The sequence below is a fragment of the Papaver somniferum genome, chromosome 5 (assembly GCF_003573695.1).
Source record: "Papaver somniferum cultivar HN1 chromosome 5, ASM357369v1, whole genome shotgun sequence".
In the NCBI taxonomy this organism is placed as follows: domain Eukaryota; kingdom Viridiplantae; phylum Streptophyta; class Magnoliopsida; order Ranunculales; family Papaveraceae; genus Papaver; species Papaver somniferum.
Genome location: NC_039362.1, coordinates 291258 through 304375, shown reverse-complemented (window position 1 = coordinate 304375; position 13118 = coordinate 291258). Strand labels below are relative to the sequence as shown.

The following is a 13118-nucleotide window of genomic DNA, read 5'->3' as shown; positions in this document are numbered from 1 at the left end:
ATGGCAGAAACCACCAGAAGGGAGAACTACTAGCAAGGTCCCGGTGAAGCGACTAAGGTATTTTCCAGTCACAGAAAGTGTTAGAGCATTGCTCGGTTGAACCCACCTAGCGTTGGTATGTCAAGTTCGGTTGTCATATTTTAGTGAACCAAAACTCATGTTAAGAGTCGCTTGATTATGTACTTGAGTTAAACTTCGTATAGGTTAGATTGAAAGCATTATGATATGAGACATTACAAGTATTGCGAAGTCTTGAAGATGCGAAGAAGCGAGGAGCTACAACAACTACAATCATCCTTCCACTTGAGGTTAGTGATATTTGACTTGAACTGTTTTATTCCCTAACCTATCTTTCAATTCGTGCATATTGAAAAGATAACTGCGAAGCAAGTTTGAACTCTAGATAGACATAATATTAAGAAATACAATACGAGGTTTATTGCTTAACCATTAAACTTTATAAATAAGACATCGTCATAATCATTTGAATGTTATTGTGATTATGTATGGGTATAAGGTGAGGATTTCATCCTAGGGAACAATGTTTACATGTGTTCTAAGGAAGTAAGTTCATAAACTTACTTTGTAAACCGAAAAGGAAATTGCCAGGTGTTATTGGTTTTGTTTTTCATTGCATATCTTATGAACAACCAATATGTGTGATAGAGTAGAACCGCTCACAACTTGTTGTGTTCTTGGTAGAACTATTCACAAAGGCCTGACTTTTGTATTAGTAAAATCGATCTTAAGTAATCACCTTGGTATGATCGGATTGTAACTACCAATGGAAGATGGGAACCGATCTTTGTAAGGGGTGAAGGGAACCGATCCTAGTAAGGGGTGAAGGGGAACTTATCCTTGTAAGTAAGGGGTGCAGTGCAATAGAGAATCGATCCTTGTATGGGGTGCAGCACATTTACAGAAGAAAGGGGCACCGATACTATGAAGGGGTGCAACACATATAAGTTAGATACCATATATATGTGGGGAACCGATCCTAATACCTAGTCAACCATATCTTTGGTAAGCTAGTGTGACTATGCGTAGTACTCACATGGAGGTATAACTGAAACTTGTTTTGGTAGAACCGTAAACCCATGAGTGTGATTGAATGTTGGTTTGATCAATCACATAGTTTTTGAAAGTCAGATGAACCAATTATAAACTTGTTTGGAAGTGTGGCAAATCGGTTTCAAGGTTGTAAGTGTGAAAGAGAACTTACGAAGTAAAGATGTCGACAAACTTTGAACACGTGCTGAGAATGTTTATTTCTATAATCACTAGTACACAGAGACCCTTTTGCCACGCTAAATTGGCGTGTCCATAGGGGTTTTGACACGCCACTTTGGTTTGGACTTGGCGTGGCCTTTACTTGCATGGTTTAAAGTTTAATTGTGTGTCTTAAAGTACTCTCTGGCCACGCCTACATTGGATATATCTATGAAACAGACATGCCAGGAGCCCATAAAAGTTCCTATACTGTCACAAAATTTTTGTTTTTGGCGCGTCCATTGATAACCTATAAACACACCAAAAAGAATTTGGCATGGCCAATGACCCCCTACAGACACGCAGTTTATTTTCGGCGTTTCCATTGGGTATTCTATGAACACACAATTTGTTTTTGGCGTGGCCATTTGTTATCCTATGAACACGCAATTGGTTTTTTGCATGGCCATTGGTTATCATATGGACACGCAGTTGGTTTTTAGCGTGTCCATTGATATCATATGGACACACAAAAAGAATTTTGGCGTGGCCAATGATTCCCTATAGACACATAGTTTATCGTTTCCATTGGATATTCTGTGGACACACAATTTATTTTTGGCGTGGCCATTTGTTATCCTATGGACTTGCAATTTGTTTTTGGCGTGGTCATTGGTGATCCTATAGACACGCAATTGATTTTTAGCGTTGCCATTGGTTATCCTATGGACACGTAATATATTTTTAACGTGGCTATATCTGATGTTTAGCCACGCAAATGAAATAATTGATACAGTCTTGTACGTCCATGCAATATAGATGATGGAATTCCAGCCATTCATTTCACCATTCATCGTGTGTGAATCTTCACCATTAATTTTAAATCAAAACTCACGAACATGATGAAATTTCAACCACTAAGCTAGATTGATTTGTCACCGTCCACGTGTAACCATTTCGAAGATGCATCTGTTACCGTCCACGTGTAACCATCCCAAACCACGTACGTGGTTAAATCTCTAACGTACACATTTTTTTAAATTGATGAAAGAAGATTAAATCTGAGCCGTCAAATTGGATATATCCTCACCATCCACTAGCCATTATCTAAACCCCTTCAGTACAAAACAATATTTTTATTATATAAATTGGATATAATGAAGAAAATAGAAAATTTATGTATAAAGACATGGTTTCCCCTGAATAAAAAGAGAATTCAACGACACATTTCAAATAAGATCTCATCAAATGTTACAAAACAATTTGACTCTTGCGTATGTACATATAAATCTGGAAACATAAAAATAAATTCTCACACATTGAATATTATCAACATAGTTGCACCAAAAATTTGAAAACATGACATAAGCACCACTAGCAGCCATCATACACTGTGGTGATTTGAACACTATAATAGCATAGCGCATCTAGCACATCTTCCGGACAATGGATTTGAACAATACCCCGGCTAACCTCACTCTAACAAATTCTCCTTCTTGATTTCCTCCTTGAATTCTTGTTACCTAACATCAACAAAGCAACCAATAAACTACTGTCAGCATCAGCAATCAAGAAATTTTATTTGCTTGATAAAACAAGTATGCAGCATAGTTTCCCATCCTCATCCTTCAGTTTCCCATCTTGCTTATCTGAATGTGTAACAGTTGGTCGCAGTATCTGTAGCACTGAAATCATTTATAAGATCTAACGCAAATACAGAAACTCAATGTGTTTAACCATACAGATAAAAAAGCAGATTCATCCAAACAATATAATCGATGTAGGAGGCTTTGTTAGGGAAATAGGGACTCATCGTTTGTGAATATGAAGGTCACTTCATGTGGCATTACATGTCAGAAACAAGTTCATTAACCTGAAAAGCAAAAGCACACCAGGCAATATATTTAGAAAATATCCAAAAAAAGATTCAGCAAAAAGTAAATTTCCAACTATCAATTACAACATAGTAACAATTCTATCTAAGAGGGAAATACTCTTATTAAATATGAACAATACAGTATGTGGAATCGAGCATGATATCAATTGTGAGAGACAGAGAGAGAGAGAGAGAGAGAGAGAGAGAGCAAATTTTTCGGATTTTCAACTAAATCTGCAGCTCTTCTTGAACTTGGGCATCTATTTGACGAGCTATCTTATAGAATATATCTAGGCTTTCCCTTGTGTTTTCCTGTTGAAGCCAAATATTTTGGTGAAGCATGATAAAAGACAGACATCTGGAGGACGAAAAACTGAACATGTTCTACAAGGTTGATTATCACAATGACGGCAGACACAAGTTAAATTTAAACAAAATAAGAACCTAACACAATATTCAAGTTACCAACTCTGACTTACATTTTAGCTGAGTCCAGTTTACGACATCTATGTTCTACAAGATTGATTATCAGGGCTAAGGATTTCTATCTAAGGTTTAAAAATAAATATAGGGTTTCTAAGATACTCATCTGGGGAAAGTACTCCAAAGGATCCTAGCAGGAGCCTTGAAACAAATAGGATCATGAGAAGGTCAACCTATTAGTGCATGCTTTTTCACCGCAAAAGCCACAGAATCATTCGAAATTGTTGAGAAGAGTAAGCAATCTACAAATACGAGTTGAACAGAGAAGTCCGTGTTCAACTTTTAGTTTTAAATATACACTCTTCATCAAACAAGCAATCATACAAACTTGGGTATGTTTCTATTTTAATGAGGTGCAGACTGCAGTATATGCTAATCCTTGGTATCAATTCAGCTTCAGCACAAGGTAAGAGTCTAAGAAATGGTATTAAGAAGATAGGTTTCTAACCCATGAAACTATATTTGTCACAAGGAGAACTAGCAGCCAGTCATGCGTCCAAACAAACTAAAAGAATTATAGGAAAAATGATAAGACCAATTGAATTACATCTTTTAAGAAAAAGAAATGATAAATGCTAAAAGAAAATCACCTCAACAAGATGAACAATATGAGTTAGCTGCTTTCAAACAACCCCGTCTCTGCATTGCACCAACATAATAAGCTATATTTGTTTCCATCTGCAATACATCCACGGAAAATTAAGTGGTTTATACACAAATCACTAAATAAGAAAAATAGATACCACACCAATAATATCATCTCAGAGAACAAAGAATCAACTAGAGTTGCATCCGAAAATGGGCTTTTTCCAACCAAAACTTTTGATTTGGAAAGCAACAACATACCTACACACACATAAACTAACACAACCTAATGTTCAGATTCACAAGTAGACCTGAATTTCAATTATTTCTAAAACACCGAAAAAAAATCATCAGCTATCACCAAGTAACCAAACTCAAACCTAATCGATCAAAAACTGTATGCAAATTAATAAATGGACAAAATAAGAATAAAAAACCTGTAAGGATAGAAGGAGAAGATGTTGTTAATGGTATTAACATAACCAACCCCACCAGTACCACCACTGGTTGTATGCTGCATTCAAAACAAGGAAATATTGATTATTCAATATAAAATCATAACACAAAAAGTTCAATTAAAATAAAGGTTTTATGATAGCTAGAAACCTGAGGTGGTGGCAGTTCTTGTGACTAAATGTGACATCCTGATCTAAATCTGCTCTTCTAAAGACTCTCTAGACATTCGTTAACTCCTTCATATAATGAATTAGGGGTTTTAGATTTAAGATTTAGGGTTTCAGAAACATGGGTTTTCGATTTAAGATTCAGGGTTTCAGGTTAAGTAAAAAGACAAAATTGAGAATATTAATCGAAGTTTTCTTATTGAAAAGCTTGAATTACAAAATGGGTTTTCCCTGTGAATAAATAAGAAGAGATAAAACAAATCTCCACAGTAATTAATATCTTTCATAACTAAGAAAATACATAACTATATATACAATATACATAATAAATAATATCTCCTAATACTCCCCCTCAATTTGGAGCATGGAGGTCACGAATGCCCAACTTGCGAAGAAGCATCTCAAACCGAGGACGTCCAAGAGCTTTGGTGAAGATATCTGCAAGCTGAGCATTTGTCTGAACATGAGAAGTAACAACAGCACCAGACTGAACTTGATCGCGTACATAATGACAATCAATCTCAATATGTTTGGTGCGTTCATGAAAAACAGGATTAGCAGCAATATGAAGTGCGGATTGACTATCACAGGAAAGGCGCATAGGCTGAGAGTGAAACACACCTAGAGATTTCAATAATTCCTTTAGCCATGTGAGCTCACTACAAGTATGAGCCATGGAACGGTACTCGGCCTCACCGGAAGAACGAGATACTGTGTGTTGCTTCTTTGTCTTCTAAGATATAGGTGAGCCTCCCAAAAAGATAAAATAACCAGTAAGCGAACGACGAATAAGAGGGCAGGAGGCCCAATCAGAATCACAATAAGCAGTAAGTTGAAGAGCACTATCCTTGCGTAAAACAATCCCTTGACCAGGATGACCCTTTAGATAACGAAGAACTCGGAGAGCAGCTTCCCAATGAGACACCCGAGGAGACTGCATAAATTGAGCTAATACGTGCACTGAGTAACACAATTCAGGACGCGTAATGGTCAAATAAATCAAACGTCCAATAAGCCGACGATACTGGGATGAATCAGAATATAAAGGCCCATCATCAAGAGTTAAACGATGATGTTGATCAATGGGTGAAGCAGCTGGTTTGGCTCCAAAAAGAACAGTCTCGGACAAAATGTCCAATCTGTATTTTTCGTTGAGATAAAAACATACCATCAGCTCCCCAAGACATTTCAATACCAAGAAAATACTTGAGATTGCACAAATATTTCATATGAAAACAACGGCTTAAATATGCTTTAAAAACCGTAATAGCAGCGGAATTGTTTCCAGCAATAATTAAATCATCCACATAAACAAGTACATTAATAGAATTCTCACCTCGTCGTAGGGTAAATAGAGAATAATCGGCATAAGACTGAACAAACCCAAAAGTCTTGAGAGCACCTGCAAGCTTAGCAAACCAATTACGAGGAGCTTGACGAAGACCATATGGAGAGTTATGAAGTCGACACACTTTACCAGGAGTTTTTGTTGAATATCCTGGAGGAAGTTGCATATATACTTCCTCATCAAGATCCCCATGTAGAACAGCATTGTGAACATCCATTTGATGCAACTCCTAATCACGAGCAACTGCGACTGCTAAAAATGTTCTGACAGAAACCATTTTAGCTACGGGAGCAAATGTTTCATGATAATCCACCCCTTCAACTTGTCTATTACCAGAACGACCAGGCGAGCCTTATACCGCTCGATACTACCATCAGAATTATTTTTAATTTTGTAAACCCATTTACAACCATTAGCCTTCTTCCCTGGCGGCAAATCAGTAATAGATAACGTGCCATTCTTATCAAGAGCACCAATTTCCTTGGCCATAGATATACGCCAACAAGGAAGACGAACGACTTCAGCATAACTGATAGGTTCTTTAAGAGTAGTAATTGCCGCCAAAAAATGAGTATGATTAGCAGAAAAATTTGCACAAGAAATATAATTAGTTATGGGATATGGCGTACCTGAGGACGGTGAAAAGTGAGGTGTTGAAGAGTTGGGGTCTATTTCTTTAATAGTGTTGCATATATAATATTTTAACCGAGTATTAGGAATCCGAGATCGAACACTACATCGAATTGCTTTATCAGAAATATCACTAATAACATCACATTCTTCTACATCAGAAGCATCGCTTACTGTTCCCGACGAGTTTTGCAAAACAGCCTTACTTATTGTTCCCGTCACGTCCTGCAAACCAGCCTCAGAAGTGTCTCTTATACTTCTTGACACATTTCCTGACACGTCATGCAAAGCAGCCGTTCATGTGTCTCTTAAACTTCTTGACACATTCCTTAAATTATTCTCAGATGAGACGAAAGAGCTACCTGTCTCGTTATGTAAGGGTGCAACAGGCGACAAAGATTCTGTATTTTCTGCTGACCGAAACATTGAACTGTTCTGTACATATGGAACAGTGGGGACATGCTCTGAGCTGTCACCTTCAAAAGGAGCATGTGCATCATCCTGGAAAATAATTACATCCCCAGACACGTCCTGTTCATCTGCTACGGGACTGATTATGTCAGTTCCTGACAGGTCTGGTACACCGGTGATTTTACCAGTGTTGCTGCGCCGGGATAAATCCTGCGCACTTGTGGCTGGTTGAATTTTTTCACCACCAGATACACCATGTACACTACCCAATAATTCTGTCTGTTCTTGTAATTTCTCCAAACTGTCGTCCAACTTTTCTTGACATCCTTCGTTATCAGTACGGAAAGAATCAATTGCGTAAGGAAACTTGTTTTCAAAGAAAACTATATCACAAGATACAAAGAATTGTTTCGTTTCCAAATCAAATAATCTCCAACCCTTTTTTCCATAAGGATAACCAACAAAGATACATTTCCGACCTCGTGGATTAAATTTATTACGATCACGAGGCACAACACTAGCATAGCACAAACATCCAAATACTCGAATATGAGTATAAATATGAGACTTTCTGTTTAGCAGTCCATATGGGGTTTTACCATTTAACAAGGCAGTGGGCGTGCGATTAATAATATAAGCAGCACTTAGGATACATTCACCCCAAAAGCGAAGAGGTAAATTTTCTTGAAATTGCAAAGCACGCGCCACATTCAATATATGACGATGTTTGCGTTCCACTCTCCCATTTTGTTGTGGTGTATCCACACATGAGGTCTGAAATTCAATTCCGTGTTTAGTAAAAAATGGAATCAAATGACGAAATTCCGTACCATTATCGCTGCGAACTTGCTTATCAAATTGTGTCTTTGCCATTGCACAAAAATTCTGAAAATTCTGCACCACCTCAGTTTTATATGTCATCAAATAAACCCAAACGCAACGAGAATAATCATCGACAATGGTAAGAAAGTAATGTGCACCACAAGAAGATGGAGTACGATAAGGACCCCACACATCACAATGTACTAATTTGAAGAGGTCATCAGCTTTATTCTCACTAACCGGAAAAGTAGTCCGAGTTTGCTTAGCTTTAAATCAAATATCACATGGTTCCTTAAGAAATTTCTGACAATCAACTTTATTCATACCCGGAAGTAAAGAAACAACCTTATTAGACGCATGACCCAAACGTTTATTCCATAGACAATAATCTTCTCCAGCTGATACTCGATTTTCAGTAATGAGCATTCCACTATGGAAGATATAGACCCCGTCTCATTCCTCAACCACACCAATCACCGTCCTCGTAGTGCGTTCCTGTATCACACATAACTTATCAGTCAAAGTGACAATACATATATTTAAGATCTTTAATTAAGCATGCTAAGGAAATCAAATTGCATTGAAGATCAGGAACGTATAAAACACGATATAATCTCATATTATCTCCAAACGCCACAGTGCCTTCACATGGTGCAATTGTATATGCGCCATTCGGAATTTTTACGGAAGAAAAACCTATTTGATATGTTTTACAAAAAAACTCTTTAATTCATGTCATATGCCTTGAAGCCCCTGTATAAAGTATCCATTTACTAGAAAGGTTTTGCTTCGAACCCTCCTAATTAGAAGAATTAAGCATATTCACAATAGCTTCCCATTGTGCATCATTGAGAATATTAGCAAGTGGTACTCGATCTTGTGATGAAAGATATCTTCTAGTTGAATTTGGATCAATATTCATAAGCGCGGTATTAACAACAACTTGTTCATCTTGTTCATAATTATCACCATTCAATTTCACCGGGAAAATCATCATAGCCGTATAATCCGAAGAATGTAAGTAATTGAAATTTATTTCGATTCTGGCTCAGATGCCATGAAACGACAAGATTGAGAATATTAATCTAAGTTTTCTTATTGAAAAGCTTGAATTACCAAATGGGTTTTCCCTGTGAATAAATAGGAAGAGATAAAAAAATCTACACGTAATTAATATCTTTTCTAACTAAGAAAATACATAATTATATATACAGTATACACAATAAATAATATCTCCTAACAGTAAGGAAAAAACGGAATCAAATGAGTAAACTGGACATATCAATGTATAAATCCAAGGTTCAATTGATTGAAATTTGTAAAACACGGTAAGTTCTTGTCGATATAATTGAATAATAGATGCTAGCCGAAGATTGACGATCCCCAGATCAGTGTTGAAAGGAATAGACCTGATCTCTGAAAATTCAGAGAGGTGTGACTCACATATCGACTCAATCAAAATAATGGAGTAATGAAATTCAGTAAATCGGTTGTTGAAATCTGGTGATGTAAGAAAGAAAAAATAAGACAAAGAAATCGATAATCAGACTTAAATCATCTGGGTTTCGAATCTAGTTCCTGACTTTCAAACATTATAAACCCTAAACAAACAAACAAAAATATATATAAAATTTCATGGTGTAGAAGTAACATAAATGGATTTTTGGGTTTTTCATGAATGGGTGAGAGAGATACAGAGAGAGTCGGGTGAGAATAGATTCATCTGATTTCGATGTTAATGGTAGTGAGGACTAGGAGAAGGAGGAAAATCAGGGATTCATCTGGGTTGGTTCCGGAAGTAAAGGTGGGTGACTGAGTTAGGTTTTTCTTTTTCTCGATGGATCCGAGGTTTGGAGATCGTGGGGGAAGAAAAACGATAGAGATGGAGAGGGAAGTGATAGAAATTCTTTTAGGGTTTTGACATAAGTTTGGGACGGTAGATCTTACTTCAAAGTTCCAGTCATACAGATTATGAAAAAATTTGATATTTTGGTTCAGGATTGTCATACGGATCCAGGCAAGTTTATAGTCGGACACCAAGGTCGAAAAGCCTGGTGTCAATGCTTTCCACAAGAAGTTGCACTTTTAATGGACTTGCGGTGTCCAAAAAAACTCAGTGTTGGTAGAGGAGTTCGATGCAATCGATTGAAGTTGTTTTTTCAGGCTTTTGTATTTTGATGCTGCGTAAACTTCCCGAGAGATTTATGTCTACTCCTTTATTTATTATCTTGATCCATAACTTCAAATTGAATCTTTAACTTTGATTGACTCTTGAAGTAATAACCAAGCTCCGGCCTTGAAGGATTAGTACTACAAGTGTTGATCATGATATTGATTATATAAAAATACAATAGGAATTATGGACTCAACTAAACCAAACTAGTAGAAGGAAATACAACACGTGTAAACACAAGGACACAAATAATGGTGGATAATGCATCGAGAAAACTGAATGTGTCAATCTTACGTGTCAAATGGATATGCACGATCTTTGAATCTCCTTTAAGAATAAAGTTGATTTCGAAGAACTCCGAAACCTATTGTATCAAATTTAGTAAAATTTTACTCAATATCACTATATCATACTCACTTTCACCAATAAATCAACCGATTGCATCCAGTTTTACTCAATTTCACTATTTCATGTACTCACTTTCAACAATTATGCACCAACTACATTTAGTTGAGTCCAATTTTTCTCAAACTCACTAGATCACAATCTCTGTCAACAATTATTCACCCTTATTGTATCGATTAAGTATAATTTTACTCAATATCACTAGATCATTCTCACTTTCACTAACTATCCTAGAATTACTTCCAATTAAGTTTACTCGTTTTTAATACTATATCATGGTCAACTCTACTAGTTATTCCACTGCTTGCATATACTCGAATCATATTTTACTCGATTTCACTAGATCATATCCATTTTCACCAATGGTCAACTAATTGCATCAAATTTTACTCAATTTCACTATATTGTATAGTCACTTTCAACAATTGTGCACCAACTACATCTAGTTGAGTCCAATTTTCTCAACTCCACTAGATCATAATCACTTTTAACAAATTATATCGAATTAAGTATAATTTTACTTAATATCACTTGATCATACTCACTTTCACTAATTATCCTAAAACTACTTCCAAATTTACTATTTTTATTACAAGATCGTGGTCAACTCTACTTGTTACCACTAATTGCATCTAATTAAATCATATTTTACTCAATTCCACTAGATCATGCTCACTTTCACCAATGATCAACAAATTGCATCCAATTTTATTCAATTTCACTATATCATGTACTCACTTTCAACAATTACATCTATAGTTGAGTCCAATTTTTCTCAAACTCACTAAATCATAATCACTTTCAACAATTAGTCACCTATTATATTGAATTAAGTATAACTTTACTCAATATCACTGGATCATACTCACTTTCACTATCTAAAATTACTTCCAAGTCTACTCATTTTTAATACTATAGCATGGTCAACTCTACTAGTGATCCACTATTTTCATCTAATCGAATCATAGGTTAATCAATTTCACTAGATCATATCCACTTTTACCAATGGTCAACCATTTGCATATTGTATTATACTCACTTCAACAATTATTCACCAACTACATACAATTGAGTCCAATTATTTTATATCATAATCACTTTCAAAAATTATTCACTAACGATATCAAATGGAGTCTAAATTTACTCATACCACTAGACTGTAATCACCTTCACAAATTATCCACCGATTGCATCTAATTTGAGCCTAAAATTAATGAATCTCACTAGATCATAATAGCTTTCAACAATTATTCACCAGTAATATCAAACTGAGTCCAATTTTACTTAGTTTCACTAGATCATACTCGATTTCACTAATTATCCACAATTTGCATCCAAGTTTACCCAATTTTACTAGATCATACGATACTCTACTATTTATTTGGAAATTATATTTTTAAGTTTACTCAATTATACCAAACTCAACTAGTTATAATCACTTTCACTAATTATCCACAAATTGCATCCAAGTTTACTCCATCTACTATAACATAAGCAACTCTACTAGTTATCCACAAATTATATCCAAGTTTACACAATTTTACTAAATCACAACTCAACTAGTTATCCACCTATCACCTCCAATAACCAATAAACATCCGTTTTTACAATTTCATTTTTTCATACACATTTTCACTAAATATGCACAAATTCCATCAATTTGAATCAAATTTTACTCAATTTCACTAGATCATTCTCGCCTTTAATTATTCTTCACAAATGACATCCAATTTTACCAGATCATGCGGTATTACTTTATTGACCACGGTCCTCATCGAATACTGTTTCTAAGTTTGATTATGAAAGACATTCTTCTTCTGAACACTATACTCATTTCAGGTTTAATAATAGTTTTGTTTTGATATGAATTTTGCTTTATGATCTTTTTATTTGAATAGTGAAAAAATTCCTTTCAGCTGTTACCTCAGTTTTTTGGGATGAGGTTGATGTGAAATCATGCTGCAACAAAAAGCATTTTGCAAAATATTTGTTGTATGCTTTAATCTTAATCTTATTCTTATGTTTTGAGAATATTTGTGTGAAAAATTCTTCATTTTAGCTTTTTGTTTACTTGGTTTGGGTTGTGCTTCCAGGCATTGCTATGGATTTTGGAGACAGAAGTACTTCTCGTCCAAATATTTCAATCGCTGGCCCTCTTTATTGATTCAGAGGTTATACTGATAAACACCTGGAATTTGATATTTTTAATCTTGAGAAGAGGCTTCGGATGGCACTTATAGCATGTTCTTTTGTACATGGGATGGCACTTATAGCATGTTCTGATGTACATATTCGGATTTTTTAAACATTGAGTTTATACTTTGTTTTGGATACTTTTTCACCATTGGAAATTCTTATGTTTACAATCAATTTTTATTTATTTTCTCAATTTCTTATGTTTAAGTTGGATTATACCTTGTAAGAAGCCTCGTCTATTAATAAATTATGAAACTTATTTTGAATCAATAATTTAAGTATAGTTATGCTCGTTTCTTTTCTTTTTTTTGATCGGTGTTATGCTCGTTTCTTAATGCAAGTTTTTTTTTATAAATA

The 13118-nt window shown here is 35.3% G+C and overlaps 1 long non-coding RNA gene across 1 annotated transcript; it reads right to left on the bottom strand.

Annotated features, from left to right (window-relative positions):
- Positions 1-2424: 2424 nt before the first annotated feature.
- On the bottom strand, positions 2425-5054 carry LOC113277185. Its single transcript, XR_003324770.1, has 4 exons — positions 4760-5054; positions 4591-4667; positions 4159-4246; positions 2425-3082 (listed from the first exon to the last, which is right to left on the bottom strand). It is a non-coding gene; the product is annotated as an uncharacterized LOC113277185 (long non-coding RNA).
- Positions 5055-13118: the final 8064 nt, after the last annotated feature.